The sequence below is a fragment of the Ornithodoros turicata genome, chromosome 8 (genome assembly GCF_037126465.1).
Source record: "Ornithodoros turicata isolate Travis chromosome 8, ASM3712646v1, whole genome shotgun sequence".
Classification (NCBI taxonomy): domain Eukaryota; kingdom Metazoa; phylum Arthropoda; class Arachnida; order Ixodida; family Argasidae; genus Ornithodoros; species Ornithodoros turicata.
This window is the reverse complement of record NC_088208.1, coordinates 24,444,133-24,463,258: the sequence shown is the minus strand read 5'-3', so window position 1 is coordinate 24,463,258 and position 19,126 is coordinate 24,444,133. Positions and strand designations below refer to the sequence as shown.

Genomic DNA, 19,126 nt, shown 5'->3' with positions numbered 1-19,126 from the left:
ACGGAAAGCTAATATTTTGTACGTTACCCCCTAGCGTCGACCCCTCTACCCCTAGATTTCTACAGGACGTGATAACGTACACTACTAATGCACATAAGTTAAAATACAATACTAGTATGTGAAAACACACACTTGTAATGTCATACCTGTCTCGAAATTTAAATATTACAAAAAAAAAGAGAAGAAAGAAAGAGAGCGAAAAAAGAAATACTGTGTGAAAAAGAAAGTCCATAAATTGAAAATTCCCATCAACTGTTTCCGCATGAAGCTTTCTCGTACTCGATTTGCTCCGAATATTTTCTCCCCCGTACCGTGTATATGTTCTTGGAGCCTGTCAAGCGTAAAAGTTTAATTTGGAGCAGAATTTCGCAGCCCCACTTACATTCGACAATCGAGGATGTAGTAGTCGCTGGGGAGGAAGAGGGTAAGAAGGACAACACGTCGATATTTTACGCTGTCTCGAAAAAGGAAGTTGTACCGCGCGAAATGTGGAGATTCTCAAAAATAAAACTGAAACATAACGTTCGCAAGAATGTTCCCGCAGTTCCCCTGCATGTGTTATTTATCTGCGTGCGCTGTATCTAACATGCAAAGGGAGGTATATCTGGGAAGAAGACGTTTCTTGCTTTTTCTATTATATATATATATATATATATATATATATATATATTTTTTTTTTACCTTGCAGCGAACTACGTCTCGCGCTGTTCATCAAAGTTTGCGCTTCTCGCTCGTGAAGAACATTTCTCTCTTTCAAGTATGGTGACAGCTCAATATATTAAGGTAGTGAGACCTGTCGCAGATGTACGGCACATGTCTTTCTTTCCTTTTTTTTTCGTTTCTTTCTTACAAGAGACAAAAAGCCAAAATAAGCTTACCTTCATAGCGCGCAAAGGTAGGGCCGTAGAGAAGAATCTGTTTCTAACATTCTGGTTTCTTCATTCATGATTATAGTGGAGTGGATTCTAAAGTGAAAACCGATCATTCTTCTGACGTCTACCAGACGTTGCCTTTCTTAAATCAAGGATTGCACATTTTATATTGGACCCGTTCTCTTATAAGAAGACATAGGAACACGAGGGAACGTGGTCTGATGTCCCCCACATTATCATGGTATGCGTCATAATGTCGGGGCATTATGTTGCCGTATTTCACCCTTTCAATGTTTACACGCAGGAGGCACAACTGGAAGTTGTCTAGGGTTCCCAGCTTCAGCGGCAACACGTGGCGCTACGTGGTGTCACTCATTTCAGCTAAACCCTTTCACTGTTTACAAATAGTGAATGGGTGTAACTCAAGTGGGTGACACGGCGTGGCGCCACAAGTGGCCGCTGACGCTGGGAACCCTAGACAACTTCCGGTTGTGCCTTCTGCTTGTGAACACTGAGAAGGGTGAATACGTGTGCAGAAGGCCTACAATGGACTTTTACAAATCAATGAATCAGTCCTACAATTGTATTGTAAGCCCTGATCTCGAGATTTTCTCTGATTCTATATGTTTTAATTTTATACGCCTCCCGATTATTGCGCTAACTTTGTTTTTTGCTATCTCGTGTACCCTTATCTTATAATGTATTTATTGGAATAATTGCTATTGGTTGTTTATTGACTCTGGATTATCTCTGTAAGCGGTTGTGGACTTGAGGTGCACTGCCCACAGGGTTCTTATTAGCTGTTAGGAGGCACGGTAACAAGTAAAATAAAATCAAAATCGCAATCGACACATAAGGCCTACGCCGTGTGGGCTGAACCAGGTCTGATCGCTGAGCGGGCGGGGGAGGGGGGGATGTTGGCATCACCAAAGTGGGCATCGTCAAGACTATAGAAAATAATAATAATAATAACGCGCGGAAAATCAGCATTGCAAATACCGATACTCAGCAGATTGCCAAGGACGTGCTGAAGACTAGGAGGTGGAGGGTTCGAATCCTACCTCCGGCTGTGCTGTATGAGGTTTTCCCCGGGTTTTCCGAAGACTTTCAATTTGCAATTCATTCAATTCAATTGTCTATTTCCAAAAAAACGGAAATGGAACTCAGGGTAAAAAGCCGGGTGGCTTGACGAGACTCTGGTCCCAAATTTTTTCCAGACGATTGTCCGCACAGTTCCCTCTGAAGTCGGCCCAGGACGCATACTGACCCTCCCGCCTGTCCCCCCTCTTCTTCCTGCTGTCCTCTCTCCATCTGTCCACATCTGTACGCAGCTCATAGCCACAGTTGCTTCGCGGAGCTAACACAGGCATCCCCGCCAATGAGGCAGCCGCGGAAAGGGTCACGTGCTTGCGAGAACCAATAGAAATGTCTGAGCTCTCGCTCCTTTGACCTCGCACAACTCGACGCTGATATAGGTTCACGGTTCTGTATCTCGCCAACTAGGTCGCCTAGAATAGAAGAACTTTCTTGTTTCCTCAATGCTCTGCCATGCAGTATAATGTATTACATGCATGCATGATGTATTGACCCACAATATATCAAAGTTTCAAAACAGCTTTAAGGGATTAAGGAAGGACAAGTACTGCTTGTACTAGCTGCCTTTACGGGCCAGTTACTACAAGCTGCTGGTTGTAATTTTAGCTTTAACGTCTGCAGATAGTACGATCGAAGCATAGTCGATGAGCAAATGTCGTTCTTTTGACGCTCAATCGATTGCGTCACGTTTAATTGGTGTCGATGAACGGAGGTCAGTGTTTCCTCTAGTGGTCTCCAGTGTTGTCATAGTGACTTTGTGATTTTTGTTTTTCTCATGCCCGCGCAGTGTAGGCAAGTATGTGTACTTTTGATCTTATTGAAGACGACCGACGCTGGTGACTGACACAATCGACATTGTCGTGACACTGGTCACACGCATGCCGTAATGATGTGTATCGGGGCAGCGATGTGATGTGATCGAAGAAAAAAAAAAGAACGGCTGTCCACAAAGACCGGCTGTTCATGCGAGCCGAACAAGCAGTGATAAATCATTTTCAAAACGATGATGCTGAGACACACAGAGTGCTTCGTTGACACCCGTTTCAATACCGAGCGGCAGAGAATATCGCCATTTTTGCGGACGCTATCAGCAAACCGGAACTATCGAACACATCCTAAGAGACCGTCGTGCAAACAATGAGGTTATAGGAGAGATCCCCTGAGCGCTGCCGAAATTGTACCTAATACGATGTCCTCCGTCCCGGGGGTTCTTTCGCCGGAAGCACGCAGCCCAACTCTGCTTCCTTCAGGAGACGTGCTTTGCGCACGGATTCTGACTGCGTCTGCTGACCCCTACTCATTGCACCAAGGACTTACTACTAATCGCTATCCATCTACTCATCAACTTTCCACCTTTCTTCTCATCTCATACTAGTTAGTTAGTTAGTCAGTTATTCAGTCATTTAGTTAGTCAGTCAGTCAATCAGTTTGTTAGTCAGTTCTCATACCGGCTATTGTCGTGACGCTAACCACACGAGTGAGGCTAACGACGTCAAGTCATCGCTAATACCGCCAGCTTTACAGCGAAGTGTAGAAATCTGGGCTCGTTAATCGGTACACGAACATGATGAAGAGAGCGCTGCAAGACGAAGACAAGAGAAGTAAGAGACACACCGATGCACTAACTTCCAACACTTTATTTTGAAAAAAGGTAACCTCCCTCTTAAACACACGGCACCCTACCGGTTGTTTCCTTCACTACCACACATGTGGAGGTACGCCAGCTCCTTATCTGACAGTACTATGAAAGGAATACTAACATACTCTTCTCCTAATTTTCTTATTTAATGGGCCTCTATAATCTCTCTAGTCGTTTTATCACGATTTCCCCCGAAACACACAGCTTTGCAGCGCACAAATTCGATCAGCACAAAACGCAATCATATTTTGACATCGAAATTTCATCGGACTCCACTTCCGAAACTCAAAGCGCACTTCAACTAATTCGACTCAGTGATGCAACTACATACCTCGCGTTTCTTTAACGTATTACACGTCCTTATACGACGTCCTTATTCATAAAACCTAATCTCTTTCTACTTCCCCTGTTTCTTGCCGTCCCAATGCCACGCCTTATTGATTTTACGAGTAGGGCACTTATTAAAGGGGGATATGGGTGGGGCATACCCTCGTATAAAACAAGATTTGAAAAGGGGACGAAGAAAGGACCCGACTGTGGCGTCTGCTATGCGATCGCGAACCCTGGCCAATTAGAAGACGTATTCAATCGAGTGTGCCTGTCCTTCGTGCGTTTCGTCCCCCGTCTTACATATTCCTCGCAACTCGTTTCATTTCTCACGCCCACTTGACCACGTTCGTTTTAATCTTCTTGTTAGCGCTGCCTTTGACGTGTTATTTCTACTCACTGCGTCTTTGAAAGCAGCCGCCAGTGAGTTTCATTCGTAAGGTTGGGCGTTCCACAGACATAGGCTTACTTTCGCTTTGGTAAGAATATTTCCACAGACTCCTTAATTGGCCTCCTGAATGTGGCATCCTAACGTCTCATCGACTGACAGTCCAAAAAGAAAGAAAGTCGTCTTTCGCCATTCGACTTGTCTGACTTAATGCTCGTCTGCCTTGTATAACTGCGTACATTAATTTATATTTTAAAGAAAAACGAACACGAAAACATTTTTTTATATTGACTCCGAATAACTTGCCCGTGATGTGATAACTTGCCCGTGTGACGTGATAAAAAAAAAAAAAAAAGAGGATGTGAGGTTCGACGAATATCGAACTGGCTACCTCAGTACACTTACACACAGAAAGTACAAATAGATGATGAGATGATGGGAAAACAAAGAGATGATGACCTGAGAAGAACAGAGATGATAATGGCCCGATAATGGCCAACTTGCCCGACTTTCTGCACTTAACATTAATTTATTTACTTACTACACCTTAAATGCCCTTTCGGGCATTAATGGGCCTGTTGATGGCTCTCTTCTGCACTGGGTGCAGCTGACGTTGATCATTATAATGATGATCAAGATGATGCGTTGATAATTTTGCGGCGCTAAGTGTTGATGACGCGTTAGCAAGAGCGGTGTTAGTTAGGCCAATGGTGCCTTAACTATGATAGCTTAATGCACGCCGAAAATACTGAAATTGAATTTGACAGATAATATAGCGAGAGTTAATCGGCTGGGCTAGAGGTCGTCGCAAAATAGAAAAAAGAAGAAGAATAGAATAATATAAAATCAAAATAAAAATGCATGCAGGCAGGAATGGCTTGTTTTGTTACACCTCGATGTCCGCTACCACGAGCTCTTTTGTGACGCCTAATAGTGAGAAGATCATGCTCTAAGGACATCATTTGCGGCATTTTTTTTTTCAAGTTGCCGAGCCGTTTCGCGACCCCCCCCCCCCCTCTCTCTCTCTCTCTCGTGGAATCTGTCACGACCCTCCTGTCAGTCGGCATCCACCGTTAGGGAAACACTGAGTTAGACAGTTTCAGATTGGGGTACCCAAGTGCTCTGGGGGGCACCAAAGGTTGCAACGACTCGTCATTGCGCATGCGCAGAGCCCAACGAATATTTTACGCAGTTACGTCTCCTTCCCTCTTTGGGGCCCCAAAGCACCTGGGCAAGTTCATCTTAAAAGTGATAAAACCCCGGTGCAGGGGACACAAAGAGACAACTAAGACGAAGCACTGTTCATCTGCAATGTACCATACAAAGCACCACTATTCTACACCATGCACTAACGCACACCTTTATGCCCCATGAACGAGTCCATGTGACGCTTTAGCGTATACTCAAAGATGATTGAAAAGGAGCGACACCTGTGCCACGCCACAACACAAGCTTCACACGGTGTAGGCCGCCGCCTTAGCGCCAGCCGACGGCCGATTCTAGCGCCTGCCATGGTGTGTTGGTGAAAAGGCGCGGTGCTTCCATGCTTTCCAGAAGATCGAGTTGCTCCCCGAAAATAATCGATCAGCTATGCTTTTGCACATCGCTTTCCTTTGTACTCACTATATTCTTTTTTTTTCCCGTTCTCCCTTTTTCCTCAAATATGTATCTATCTACTTTTGAGAGTTCATTTTCTCTTACGTCGTCGTCTTATTTATTTCCTTTCTCGCTGCTTTTACTTTTTTTTTTGTCTCGAACACCCTCACGGAAAAGAGGCTGACGTGAAGGCTAAGGTGCCGGAATATATAGGGTGCACTCTTTTTTTTATTATTATTATTCTTTCCATTAGCTGTGCTCCACGGTGGTGGTAGTGGTGAAGGTGCTATATCGAAGGGCCTTGGCGAAATAAATTGGAAGCCCCAGGGATAAACACGTCGGTGCCCAGCAGTAAATCGGGTAGACACTTGGCTTCGGAAGTCGATGAAGCAGAGCGTGGTGTACGCTGGCGATCTTTTGGTGCGCAAGGGTTTCGGCTGAAACGCGCGCTTGCACTGTGACTTTCCTGGCGCTGAACTTGGTTGTTCGGACTGTATCCGTGAAAGTGGGTGAGCAGGAAATAGACTACGTGCCGGAGGAAGAATTCAATAGTTCTGATGATTACCGCATCGGAAGTCCATTAGGAAGGCTAGATTAAGAAAGACGTATTGAGACTACGTCTTTCTTGTCTTCTACGTCTTTCTTCTCTACGTCTAAGGTCTTGCTTCATTGTTCACGTTAAGGTGAGTTTGTATGTACACTCGTAAACAATGAGCTTCACCACATAGCACGCTCCTAGCCAACCATCATCCCGACTGACATAGTTCTTTCCCCTGATTACTGAAAACGGGGGCGCACGCTAGTTTTGTGGCATTACGCAGTTGATAATTGGCACAAAAATGGCGTACGCCCCCTCGTTTTCATCAAATCAAAGAAGAGAACGTTATCGTTCGGGATGATGGTTGACTAGGTATGTGCTATGCGGTGAATCTCTGCCTTTAGATTTTAGCTTGGTCAGATGATTATTTCGACAGTAACACGAAATAGAGGACGGCAGGAAGAGACTGCATGAGGACTACAAGGAATACGCCTCAAACGAACAAAGTACCTGGCGACGAGAGGGAACCTAGCAACTTTTTCACGCGGAATGCATCCCGCAAATAAGGAATGAAGTGAGACAACGTATGGTGAACACGATGGAAAGTGATGTTCTGAGGCTGGAACAGAGGCTGAAGGCTAACAGAGATTAATTGAGACAGAGCTGGCTAACCTTTTCAGTGACTTTGTTCTTTCATCCTCCATACACAGTATGCGTCCGTCGATGTCATTTTACTGTAAAGCGTGCTTTCGCTGCACCGTCTTCGTGTATCCAGGAGAAGCAACCAATCAGTTTCTCTCCTGGGCTCTACTAGCGCTTGGACACACTCTTAAAAATGAACTACACCACATAGCACGATCCTAGCCAACCATCATCTCGAATGATATCGTTTTCTGCCCTGATTTGTTGAAAACCGCAGGCGTACGCCTTTTTTTTGTGACACTTATGCTGTTCATAAAAGGCGTACATGCCCATGATTAACAAATCGGTACAGATAACGATACCATTCGAGATGATGGTTGGCTAAGAGCGTGCTACGCGGTGAAGTTTATTTTTAAGAGTGCAGGAGGATGCTTATAGTTTTACTTCTCAACCTTACCGGCCTTCAGTTCTCTTTATCTTTTGAGGGCTCCTATCGATTCATTACTACGTTTCCACTCACACATCACTCGATTAGTATTCCTGAACGACAACCTGGTGGGTCACGGTACTAGCTGTTGCAATTCTGCCTTGTTCGATCAAAATAGAGAAAGAAGACCCCTTTGTTGTTTCGCAGCAGGCAGCAGCAAACGTTTCCTTCACGAACGAGAGCGTTAAGACAACGACATCTTCGTTCGCTCATCCTGGTATTGCTCCAACAAACACAGAGACGCATTAGACCTGGCACCAAGGTAAATGCGTGCTCGAAGACAAGTTGCAGCCCGATGGGGCTACCACTTAGTGGATGTCGTCACTTAGTGGATGTCGTAATCGATAGCGAAAGTTCTCTTTGAGTATGTGCGGTGACTAGTGTGCTTCAAGCCGTCTCTTGTAATGCTGTCGTAGTTCCGTCGCAGTTCTTGAGCAGAAATCGTTACGTATACAGAGTGCTTGTCTCTTCTAGCTTTTTTTTGTCGTTGTATCTGTCTGAGTGTGTGTGTTGTTTGGTTGTGCAGGCTGTCATAAAAAGCCTCTCTCTAGTGAACAGTAATGGAACGATGACAGACGGCTTCACCTGTCTATTTGTACACTAATCCATTCATCGACGTTATCTTCATTCATTTATCTTTTCTTCCTTTCTTTTTCGTCTTCCTGAGGAATAGTGCTGCTAGTGCTGGGGGTGCCCAGCGCTGCTAATTGATCCAGTCGAGGAATTTTTGCTTTCGAAAAGATAAAGGCGCTAGGCAGGCGTGAGGGTGTTAAAGGGTAAGCTTGCAGAAGAGGGCGTTACTGGCTCAGGTTATTTAAGAAGCAGGTCCGTCAATCAAAAACTTGTTCGTCAGTCTGTGCTCTGTGTTGTATCGTCGTTTTGTTTGTTTCCTGGCGCGGGGTTTGACATCGCTTTTAAGGTAGGAATAGTAGTTCGTACTCAGTCCGGATAGTCTTTCCTGTTTTATGACAAAACTCCTACCCTTTACCCACGACTAATACCCCTGTTACCCGTGCAGCCTTCGACGACCGTTCAAACCACCTGCCTTGAAAAACGCGCGTATCGCCAGCAAGCGCGAAATATGTCAACTTCTAAAGAGTCATTGAATCCAACGCTGCTTGAGAGGTTGACGCGATACGCGCTTGGTGGCGCAACGCGCATTTTTCAGTTCGTTTCAATGGAACCCTAATACCCTAACCCCCTAATATCCTTGGGACAAGGGTATTAGACAGCCGAAGTGTTATAACAACTGAGACTACGCTATTAAACGGGATATATGAATTGATTTTTTGTAATATTTGATGTTATTTTGTGCTTTCAGTATACTTTAGGAGCTTGACGAATAGAAGGCTGAAGATCAAGGAGTAGCCTTTACTTCCTGCAGTTCTGCGTGATGTCCCCGCAAAAGTTCCTACCGTATGCATGTTATTCGCGAAACATAGCATACGCTCGCAAACCGTCCTCGCATGCGCAATGGCGACAACGCTATCTTATAGCGTGTACGCAGTGCGATGACGTACGATCCGCTAAAATTTTCTATTCAGTCAATAGTAAGTTTTAGTACATCGTACGCTATTGCCTTTACGTAGGGGATAGCGTTATGGTTCTGCGCAATGCGCGAAGCTCTCTTTATGTTTTGCGCATGCGCAGAACCACCAAGGCTATCGCCTTTGCGTACGATGCACTAAACCTCTGTAATAACCCACATCGAGCGACGCGTATGGTCATGACAAAAACGAAATGGAGTGGAAGAAAAAAAAAATGAATCTGGTGGTGACTGAAATTCCGTTTGGCATCGTTCGTATAATAATACGCTTCTGAAATCATCGAGCCTCGGCATCACGACAATTTTTCATTGGGCCCTCCCACGCAGCTCGGCTTTCGGAAAAACGTGCCTAACGATGTGCTCCCGTCAAAAATCTAAGGAGGGCGGGGAGGGCGATGTGATTTAGAAAACAAATGCCATTTCATCTGATTCTCGTGGTTGAAGCAAAATGGTGAGGTGTCAGGTTTCGCGGATCGCGCGAGTTCGCTGGGAGATGATTTCGTAACGTTCACTCTGAAAGAGCACCTGTTAAATTCGAAGATGTATGGAATAAACGTTTAAAAAACATGAAAATACTGGAGGGAAATATGAGAGGATAAGCGAGAGCGAGAGGGAGAGAAAGAGGGACACAAGGAGTATTACTCATTGAAGTTGGACATTAAGGGGACGCGACACCTTTCATCCTCTATGTTATTCTCCATACACTTTTAAAGTCGCATAACGCCACACTCTTCAAACAAAGCTTCACCACATAGGCCAACCATTGTTCTAATTCTTTTCTTTTATTTATTTTCTTTTTTCATTTATTTTCTTTTTTCATTTATTTTCTTTCTTTGCGGAATAGCAAGCCGACGTCCCGTTTTTTTTTTTCCTTTCGTCTAATAAATATATCCCCCCCCTCCCAACCATTGTACAGAGTGACACCTCTATCACTCTTGATTTGTGTAGAGCGCGGGGCGTGCGCCTTTTTGTCACGTTTTCAACAAATCAGGGGAGAGAACGATGTCACTCGGGATGATGGTTGGCTAGGAGCGTGCTATGTGGTGAAGCTATGTGGTGTGCTGTGCGGCATATCGAGCCGCTACTAAAGAACAAGCGTAAACAAAACACAATAGTACATGTGGTGCTCACTACAGAGTGTCACGTATGATAGTCACTGCCATATCGGCGAAACTCACAAGAAATGGAGCTGCAGGCGCCCTTTTGGACGGCCACCAAGTTCCAACTCCCGCTCAGTTAGTGAAGAAGAAGTAGTAGTTCATTTTTAAGAGTGCAGGATTCGAACCCACCACCTCCAGTTTTCAACATAACCTTGGAGCATGCAGCTGTTTTTGTTTGTTTTTCAGTATAGGAACAGTTCGGGGTAGTTTGTACCAGGGATGCGGAATGGGATCACCCGTTCCATTCCAATTCCATTCGGAGGAATGGAGATTTTTTGATAATTCCATTCCTTTCAATTCCTCGGAATGAAAAGGTATTGCCAATTCGCACTCGTGGAATGGCTTGGCAACCCCGTTCCATTCCTTTAATTCCATCAATAAAAGAAAAGGGACCGGTAACCGTGCTGGGTAGCCCAGCAGTGCTATAGAGGAGATTGGCATTACCCATCACGGAAAAAGCAAAAAGACAAGGTTATTTCGCCCTTGACCGTGTGGCACCCAAAACCAGTCCATTCCAATTCCATTCCGCCTGCGAAAAAAAAAAATGCCCAATTCCATTCCATTCCTAGGACAACAACAACAACAACAACATATATATTGTGATGATGAAGTGGGGAGGTTCCTAGGACAGTTTGCGCCATTCCATTCCATTCCAATTCCATTCTGGGCTAATGATAAACCTGGAATGATTCCGGAATCATTCCAACCACGGAGTGGCAACTCCGCTACCCTGGTTTGTGCTAACTCATGACTTGACCAACTTGCAACAAGAAGACAGGGAGTTAGAATGAAGTGAAGTACTGCTGCAGTATAGTGATGGTGCAGTTCATTTCATGGTGCATGACGATGGTGCATGGTGGTGGAGCGGTACGATGGTGCAGTTCATTTCATTCTAAGTCATTGCCTTCTTGCCGCGGTGCGTCAAATCCTGTTTTGTTTGCTTTTTTTAATGTAGCCCAATACATATCAACGACTGAATATCTGGGGCGTACCATAGTTTTGAATTCTGAAGCTAACAAACGGAGCCAACCCGTTCTCGCGTCTGCTTCGAGCTTGCCAAACATAATTTCATGTTTTTCCCCTCGACAGGGTTGGGCATCATCAATGCCGACCGCTTCATAATGTCTCATCCAGCACCACCACATAAAAGCGCTTTTCCTTCTTTCCGCGTTCCATATTTTTTCCTCCCCGCGGAACATCACGCAGAGTGAACCGCGAAACGACATTTCTCTCCACTAGCTCTCAGCTCTGGCTTCTGCAGCAATTGAATCACTTCTCCTGTCGGCAAATGGGACGAGCCGTACACACAATACGCAATGATGTTGAAGCAGCATCTCCTTCTTTCAAAGCCGCCTATACCTATAACGGCTAGGAATTGCTCCCAATAGTATCAACGTACCTGCGTAGCAGTTCGCCGTCGTCTATACATGCATTTCAGATTATATCGCTTTGCGGAATTCCAGTTGTGTGTGTGTGTGTTGATTTCAGACTGTCGGCGCGCCAGCCTTTCGGTCGGCTCACAACACACACAGCATCCATATACAACTTATTTTGATGCTGATTCTGTACGTTCGACACGCGAGAAGTTTTCGTTGGTTGGTTGGTGGCGTGTTATGGAGGTTTTCGATGGAGGAGAAACGAATTTTCGCTCGCTAGGTGGGATTGTGAGCGTTGAGGCGTGCTATGGTGGCAGATGGGAAAACTCCATTTATGGATGAGGGAAAGTCGTCGTGCGAGCTGAGGTGAAGTGTGTTGTTTCGGCCTGCACGGTGGTAAGATATAGGTGTACTCGGTCGAAAAGTAAACGGTGAGAAAATAACGACGAATGGCTTCTAACGCAGCCTACATTCTGCATAGGAAACGAACTTAGACAATGCGTGTGTACGTGGCGATATCACGTGAATCTGCCGTTTCGGTTCCCCCTCTCCACTTTTGCAATAGGTGAAGAGTGACATCGTAGTAGTATCACGCGATGTGCTTGCTACGGTTCCCCTCTCCACTTCTTCTTTCGATGTACCGGGAGAGTGACATCAAGGTAGTACCGCGTCTTCCAATTCTGTCCTTGGAGTAGGTGGGGAGTGGCATCAAGCTTGTATCACGTGATCGCTCGCTTCGGTCCCTCTCTCCACTTCCGCTCTTGGTGCAGGTGGATAGTGACATCATGGCGGTACCACGTGATGCACTTGGTTTGGGCCTTCTCACCCACATCTTTACGATTTCAGTTCGGGTTTCGGAGCTTGCAACCTCACGGATCAGAAGAGCTCTTTCATCGGCTGCCAGCCTGCTCAATAGCGAGGCACACGCCTTCCTTATTCTGTCTTTTGCAGATATGTATTTCACGCGTCTGACATAGAGCAGTCCACCGGCCGCCTCGCTAGCGGACGATTCTCGGCAGCCAATAGAAATGCTCGATGATCTGACATCACAACACGTCACAAGGAGAAAGAGAAATCCCGGCCGCTGTGCGCATTCATATCGACTGTTTTATTTATTTTTTTATTTTTTTTAGCTTCCCAGAGGAAGTATTTTGTGTGTCAGTTCTCGAAAGAAAGTATTATGTTCATATCACGCGGTAAAATATATGTTCCAAATGTCTTCCGTGCTCCAGTGCCGGGATATTAAAGGTGTTCTGGTCATAAGGAGAAGCCTAAAAAAGAGGCTCGACCTATAGCAATCAAACTTGGGCACATTTCATTGTTTGCCGTTTTCCATGGGGGCCACCATGACACCAAGATTTCTCCAAAATGGAGGATGATGCTGGAGCGGCGAAGCGGCCGAGATTTCGTGACAAAATTTTTTCACAAACTACTAAAATTTTACTCTGAGTATACATCCTTTGTAACTAGCTGCAAAATTTGCTCTAACTTTCACTCCGCCGTCGTTATTTACGCGAAAATGACATGTTTCGTCGCTACCGAAAGGCCCAGTGAACACCGCGATCTCAAGAAAATAGCACGAAAGACCCCACTGATGCGCAAGATTTTGCATTATGTCGTTGAACTTTATTTATACATACATCTTTGGCATTTTTGATTCCATCTACTTACGTTACGTGATTAAAGGTTCATACCGGCAGCTGTCTGTTACGACGAAGAGGTTCTGCCGCTCTCCTGGCCAATCACTTCTGCAGGCAACCACTTCTGCAATTCTAAGCCTTCCCAATATGCCTCTCTCCATGCAGATGGCGTTGATAAAAGTAGGCGCCAAATCCGTCGTTTTGGTCTGTCACCAGTGATATCAGTATCAATCCAAATCCATCTACTTTATTCAAAATGGTGTCACCCAGTAAGTAAAGGTGAGGTATAAGTACTGGATGGCCTGTAATAATAGGTAACTCTATTTCGATCTGTGATTGGCTAAATAACTCCGACACGTGGGTGGAGCTTCAGGTATATGCAGGTCCCATTAATGGCCAGACTCCCTTTTAATACACGGAGCTGCAGTGCCCCTTTAAGCAGCGGCCGCATGCGGCGTTTTCTCGACGAAAAAAAACGGCCAGAGCGCAGCGATTTTCCGCTCCGATCAGATAACGGTGTACGACGAAATTTCGCCAACGTCCGCGCTGAGGCGTCCTAGCGGCCAACGAACGAAGTGACGCGCCCCTCATGATCGTTCGAGTGCCTGGCAGAAAGTGATCGCTGGAACAGCTGCGCATCGTCAGCGAGCACAAGCGGAAAGATGAACAAGCAATTCGTGCGCTTCGCTGTCCCGCCTATGTGCATCGTATTGATTAGCTTCTGGCCAAATTATATGCATGCACATGTTGCATATGTTACTCTTGTTGGGGCTTGTTACAAGGAAGACCGCTATGGGCTCTGGACAACAAGCATTGTGCTGGACTGGAGTACACCGTCGAGAAAGGCACTTGCTGTTGTTGCGTCAGAAAAAAAAATCAATCAGCCGTCAGCTGTTTGTGGACAGGCTCGAGGACGTCACGACCGTCGGGCTGACGTCGTTATTACACTGAATCAATTTAATTCGAATCTCTGCAAGATATGAAAGGTATTTGTGTAGCTACTCCACACATTGTATCGAATTTATCAATGCTATTCGCATATCGTAATTAGCATATTGCGCCAGTTGTACTTATTGTGTATGAAAAACGTGTCTATACAGTGGACCCTCGTTAATATGACCCCCGGTAATCTGACATACGCGCTTTACGACCATACTCCTGGGGAACAATGCAGTGAAACCTTTGCAAATCCCCCCCCCCCGCTAATATGACAATTCCGCATTATGACCAAAATTTTCGGGAACGACCATGGTCATAATAACGAGGGTTCACTGTATACGAATACAAACGCAATAGGAAATAAACACAAACTAAGAATGGTCCGCTGAAAGCGTAGTCGCGTAATCATGCCAGTTGCATGTTTCAACTCATTAGTGCAAGTGTGTAACATAACACACCGGAATGTTTCTGGATGAACATTTCTCTTGAACATTCGAGAACTGATGTTCTGAGGCTGGAACAACATACACTCTCTTTCATCGATGATTTCTCTATTCATTTCATGATTTCATCTTCTCATACACAACATGGTTACTGAGCACGATTCGTAAAAGCCTCTCTGTCACTATCTTCTCGTCGGGAACACCCTGTGCCCGTACACGCTAGGGATATTCTACCCGCTGGCTGCTGCAAAATCCACTCGCTAGGACAAATCATCAAATGTCCCTACATGTAGCTGCACAGAAAAGAGCCCTTTGTTAGAGGAAAAGCAATGACACGAATATAAAACCCGGTGGTGGCGCGCGTCGCCATTGTTTTTCTAATGAAAGCTATGCCCACCGAACAAGAGAGAATGAAACAAAAAACGCTACAGGAAAAATTCCCCCAGGGTCGCTAATTTTCAAGGCCTTCGAGCGGGCTTAGCCGCGTTTGCTATTGTGCCACCCTCTTCTCCTTTTAATTTCGGAGACAATATATATATATATATATATATATACTCTTCTGTGCATCGCGTTTGTGCGTTTGTTTTTAGCCATGTCTTTCTTTTCTCTTTTCTTCCTCTTGCGGCCCCTCGCCGGTATTGAAACTCGTTCGCGCAAAGTGGAAGCTCGGGTTTTAGTGCAAACTTGTGTCGCTATAGATACAGAATGAGGAAATATGTGCTGAGTGGGAATTCTGCTTTCAGACTACATTCATTGCGTCTTTTGTGTCTCTGAAGCTATATATGACATAGTGGAAACATTGTTCTCAGCTAGGGAACCTTGAAGGCTTCGTGGGCTATGCCCGGTGCCTACACCCGGTGCCTACATTCTTAAAAATGAGGGGGGGGAGGGTAATGGCAGGATCGGCTCGCCGTTGTTGGCCACACAGAAGGGGGCGTAGTCACGCCTATAGCAAAAAAAAAAAAAAAAAAGAAAGAAGGACGGATGGATGGAGGATAGAGGATGAAGAGTGGAGATGCGTAGGGGGTGCATGAGTTCGTCGGGGAGAGCAAAGTATTAGATGGGTCGTTGAGCAAGACCTGCCTTCTGCAGAAAGAGAATAAGGTTTCTTGGTTTAGTGGAACGTTCGGCAGAAGAACCAGGATGAGACCAGGAAGTAGAGGATGTCTGCTAGCGTGCCCGAGCTGGAGCGAGGGAGATGGGCTTAAAAATGAGTTTCACCACATAACACGCTCCTAGCCAACCATCATCCCGAATGACAACGTTCTCGCCCCTGATTTGTTGTAACCGGGAGGCGGAGCCTATTTTGTACGCATTATGCACGTGCATAACAGTAGAAAACAGGCTCCGCCACCCGTTTTCAACAAACCCGCAAGGAATCTCTGTCGAGGAAGTGTCGCAAGGAATCTCTGTCATGCACGATGAACCCCCGATACGTTGTTCTTCCCTTTCAGCGTGTGATGAGTTTCAATTTAAGATAAAAGACCAATATGTCGACTATATCATATTGCAGAAGTGTTCAACGGGATAAACGACGATGAACGTTACAATAAGCGTAAGAGACATGCATCCTCTATGACGCCTTCCACTTCATTTCTATAGCGCTCGAGACATTCGCAAGTTTTGGCTCACAAATAAAGGACACGCCACCAGTGTTTGCGGACGCAGCTCAATAAATGTGCCCAAACTCGTTGCGCCCATCCATCATGTCCGCTTCCTGCACCCTTAAAACAGAACTTCACCGCATAACACGCTGAAGGCGAAACACTGCACAGAATGACACCGTGATCACGTCGGGCGCACGCCTTTTTCTGACAATCAACAGAACTGCATAAGTGTCACAAAAAGGTGTACAAAACCCGTTTTCAGCAAAACGCAAAACAGGAGAAAAAAATGATGTCGTTCGAGATGATCATCGGCTATGAGCGTGTTATGCAGCGAAGTTCTGTTTCAGGAGTGTTCACACTGCAGTATACCATTCATTCAGAATGCAAAACTCGTAATATTGTGGCTACTCTGCGGTAATATTCCGAGCACCCTCTAATTAACCATCCCGGCAACCACGCCCAAAGCATGATTGCTCGCTCCACGAATGTATCCGCAACTATACACAGCCTTACTGTCGACCTCTGTCAGTACGACGTGTTAACCGGTATGACCCATTAGTTTCATTTCCGCCGGAGCGCAACGGTGCATTCTGAGCATTCCTGGAAGCGTAACTAAACTGGACCTGACGGACGACGTTCGTAAGTAGGAATATAGGCACCGACATGCCGAACGAAAGGGGGAGAGGGGGGATAGAAAAGGAAGAACGAAAGGGTCATACATGCATCGGGACGACATGCGAACGGTCATCGGAGAAAATGTCTCTGCACGCATCTCAATTTCGTACGTGACCGAAGCGATTCTGTGCGCGCAGTGGCAACGCCCAAAAAAGTGTGGCTCCTTTGCGAAAGCTCACCGGGTGTCCGAAGCTGAATGTGACTAGAAAATGGCAAATGTCGTGAGTGAAATTTCGCTTTCGGTCATGTAGGCGTAGAAGAGGTGGGCGTTTGGCTTCGTGCTACAAAAGTGTACAATGTGCAGTACAATTGCACGTCTCTCTCTCTCTCTCTCTCTCTCTCTGTACGCGCTCTTACAACAGAGCTTCACCACGTCACGCCCTTAAAGGGACCATGAAGTGATTCTCGCGTATTCCGAGTACACTGCCGGAAACGGTTGTTACGATCCCTCACTATCATAAGCACATAGGCTTTTAACCGTATTCAGTGCACCGGGAGCGCAGTTATGTTAACACGCAAAAATAGCAGAGCCCGACCGCCGGATACATCCCTTGAAAGCGCGCTTACGTCATCAACATCTAGCCCTTCAACCAATTGCGGACGACCTAGAGCACACACCCCGCGGGGCCACGTGGGTGCATGGTTTCGGTTTGGAGGAAGATATTATGTGACACAAAGCGTCTGGGAATCGTTCCGTACGCAGCAGCTCCCAAAAGGCCACCAACAGAGACATTTCCTGACGAAGAGGAAGCTCACAGAAAAAAACGTGCTCCGGTAACTATGGAGACAATAAACGGATACATTACACTTCCGGTAGGCTTCAGTGTCATACGATTCAATACGATCTCAGCTCCAGGTCAAATTGAAACATATTTCACAGCGAAGTTTGCAAGTTGCTCAGAAAAGACCGTTCGCCAATCGGCAACATCACCTGCGTCTGACGTCACGGGCAGTTTGCCTGTCATCCGTGTCGTAGCAGTCGCCGTTCACGGTGGTGATTAATATAGAATATTTTCGCTATTTGAACGATTTCAAACTTCATATTTCACAGGGTGAATGCTTTAGTACAGACTACAGAGGAACAAATTGAGCATTGTCGTAAGCTTGTCAAATTTTTTCTATTGTCAATTTAAGGCCATTACTGTACGGAAAGAATGCGCACACCGTCTTCACTCTGTTTTGCAGGAAGCTCCGGGCGAACACTTTTTTGTGACAATTAACATAGCTGCATAACTGTCAGAAAAAGGCGTACGCATCCCGTTTTGAACAAATCATGGGAGATAACGATGTCATTGGGGATTGTGGTCTGGCTAGGAGCGTGGTATAAGATAAAGTTATGTTCTTTGAGAGTGTACACTCTAAAAACAGAGCTCCACCGCATAGCACGCTCCTAGCCAACTATCATCTCGAATGACATCGTTATCTCCCATGATTTGACGAAAACGGGCGGCGTTTCTTCATTTTTGTGGCAATTAATGAACTGCATAATGCCACAAAAATGGCGTAACCCCTCGCCTCAAGCAGTTTTCACCAAATCGGGGGAAGAATAATGCCACACGGAATGATGATTGGCCAGGAGCGTGCCATGTGGTGAAGTTCATTTTAAAGCTTCACCGCTTTCAGATACATGTCGGCACAGTTCCCTTAGAAGTCGGCCCAGGACGCGCATTCCCCCAGGGCGTCAGTCGTGACACTGAGAGGCCGACAACGGCGACCCCTTTCACCATCACCACCATCACCACCATCATTTTAAAGAGTGTAGCATGTACACAATGTTCAAGATGACCGAGTATGAACAGCTTATTAAAAAAAAAAAACTACATAACTGATTTCTTTTTCATTTCAGCCTTCACTCACATACGTATACGCTTGCAACATCTCCGGAATCTTCCTAGGAGGTAGTATAGGACACCATTTTTAGAGGAACCTTATATCCATCATATTAGATAACCGATTTCTTTTCCTTTCTATGCCATCGCTCACACATCCGCATATGCTTGAACATCTTGTAGGAATTTTCTTAAGGCTCGTAGGTCACCTTGAAAGGTTCACCCTTAGTAGGTCAAGTTAATTAGCCCGAAGAAATACAAGGGGACGAGTTGTGATGTATAACCCCGAGTGCCATTGATTCAGCTATGAAGCTTCTGTCCTGTGTC

At 45.6% G+C, this 19,126-nt stretch overlaps 2 protein-coding genes across 7 annotated transcripts in view; one reads left to right on the top strand and one right to left on the bottom strand.

Annotated features, from left to right (window-relative positions):
- LOC135366738 (leucine-rich repeat-containing protein 15-like) overlaps positions 1-19,126 on the top strand; it is a 584,634-nt gene that overhangs the window by 251,133 nt on the left and 314,375 nt on the right. The gene's annotated exons all lie outside the window — the stretch shown is intronic.
- LOC135366740 (slit homolog 3 protein-like) overlaps positions 1-19,126 on the bottom strand; it is a 94,272-nt gene that overhangs the window by 63,320 nt on the left and 11,826 nt on the right. The gene's annotated exons all lie outside the window — the stretch shown is intronic.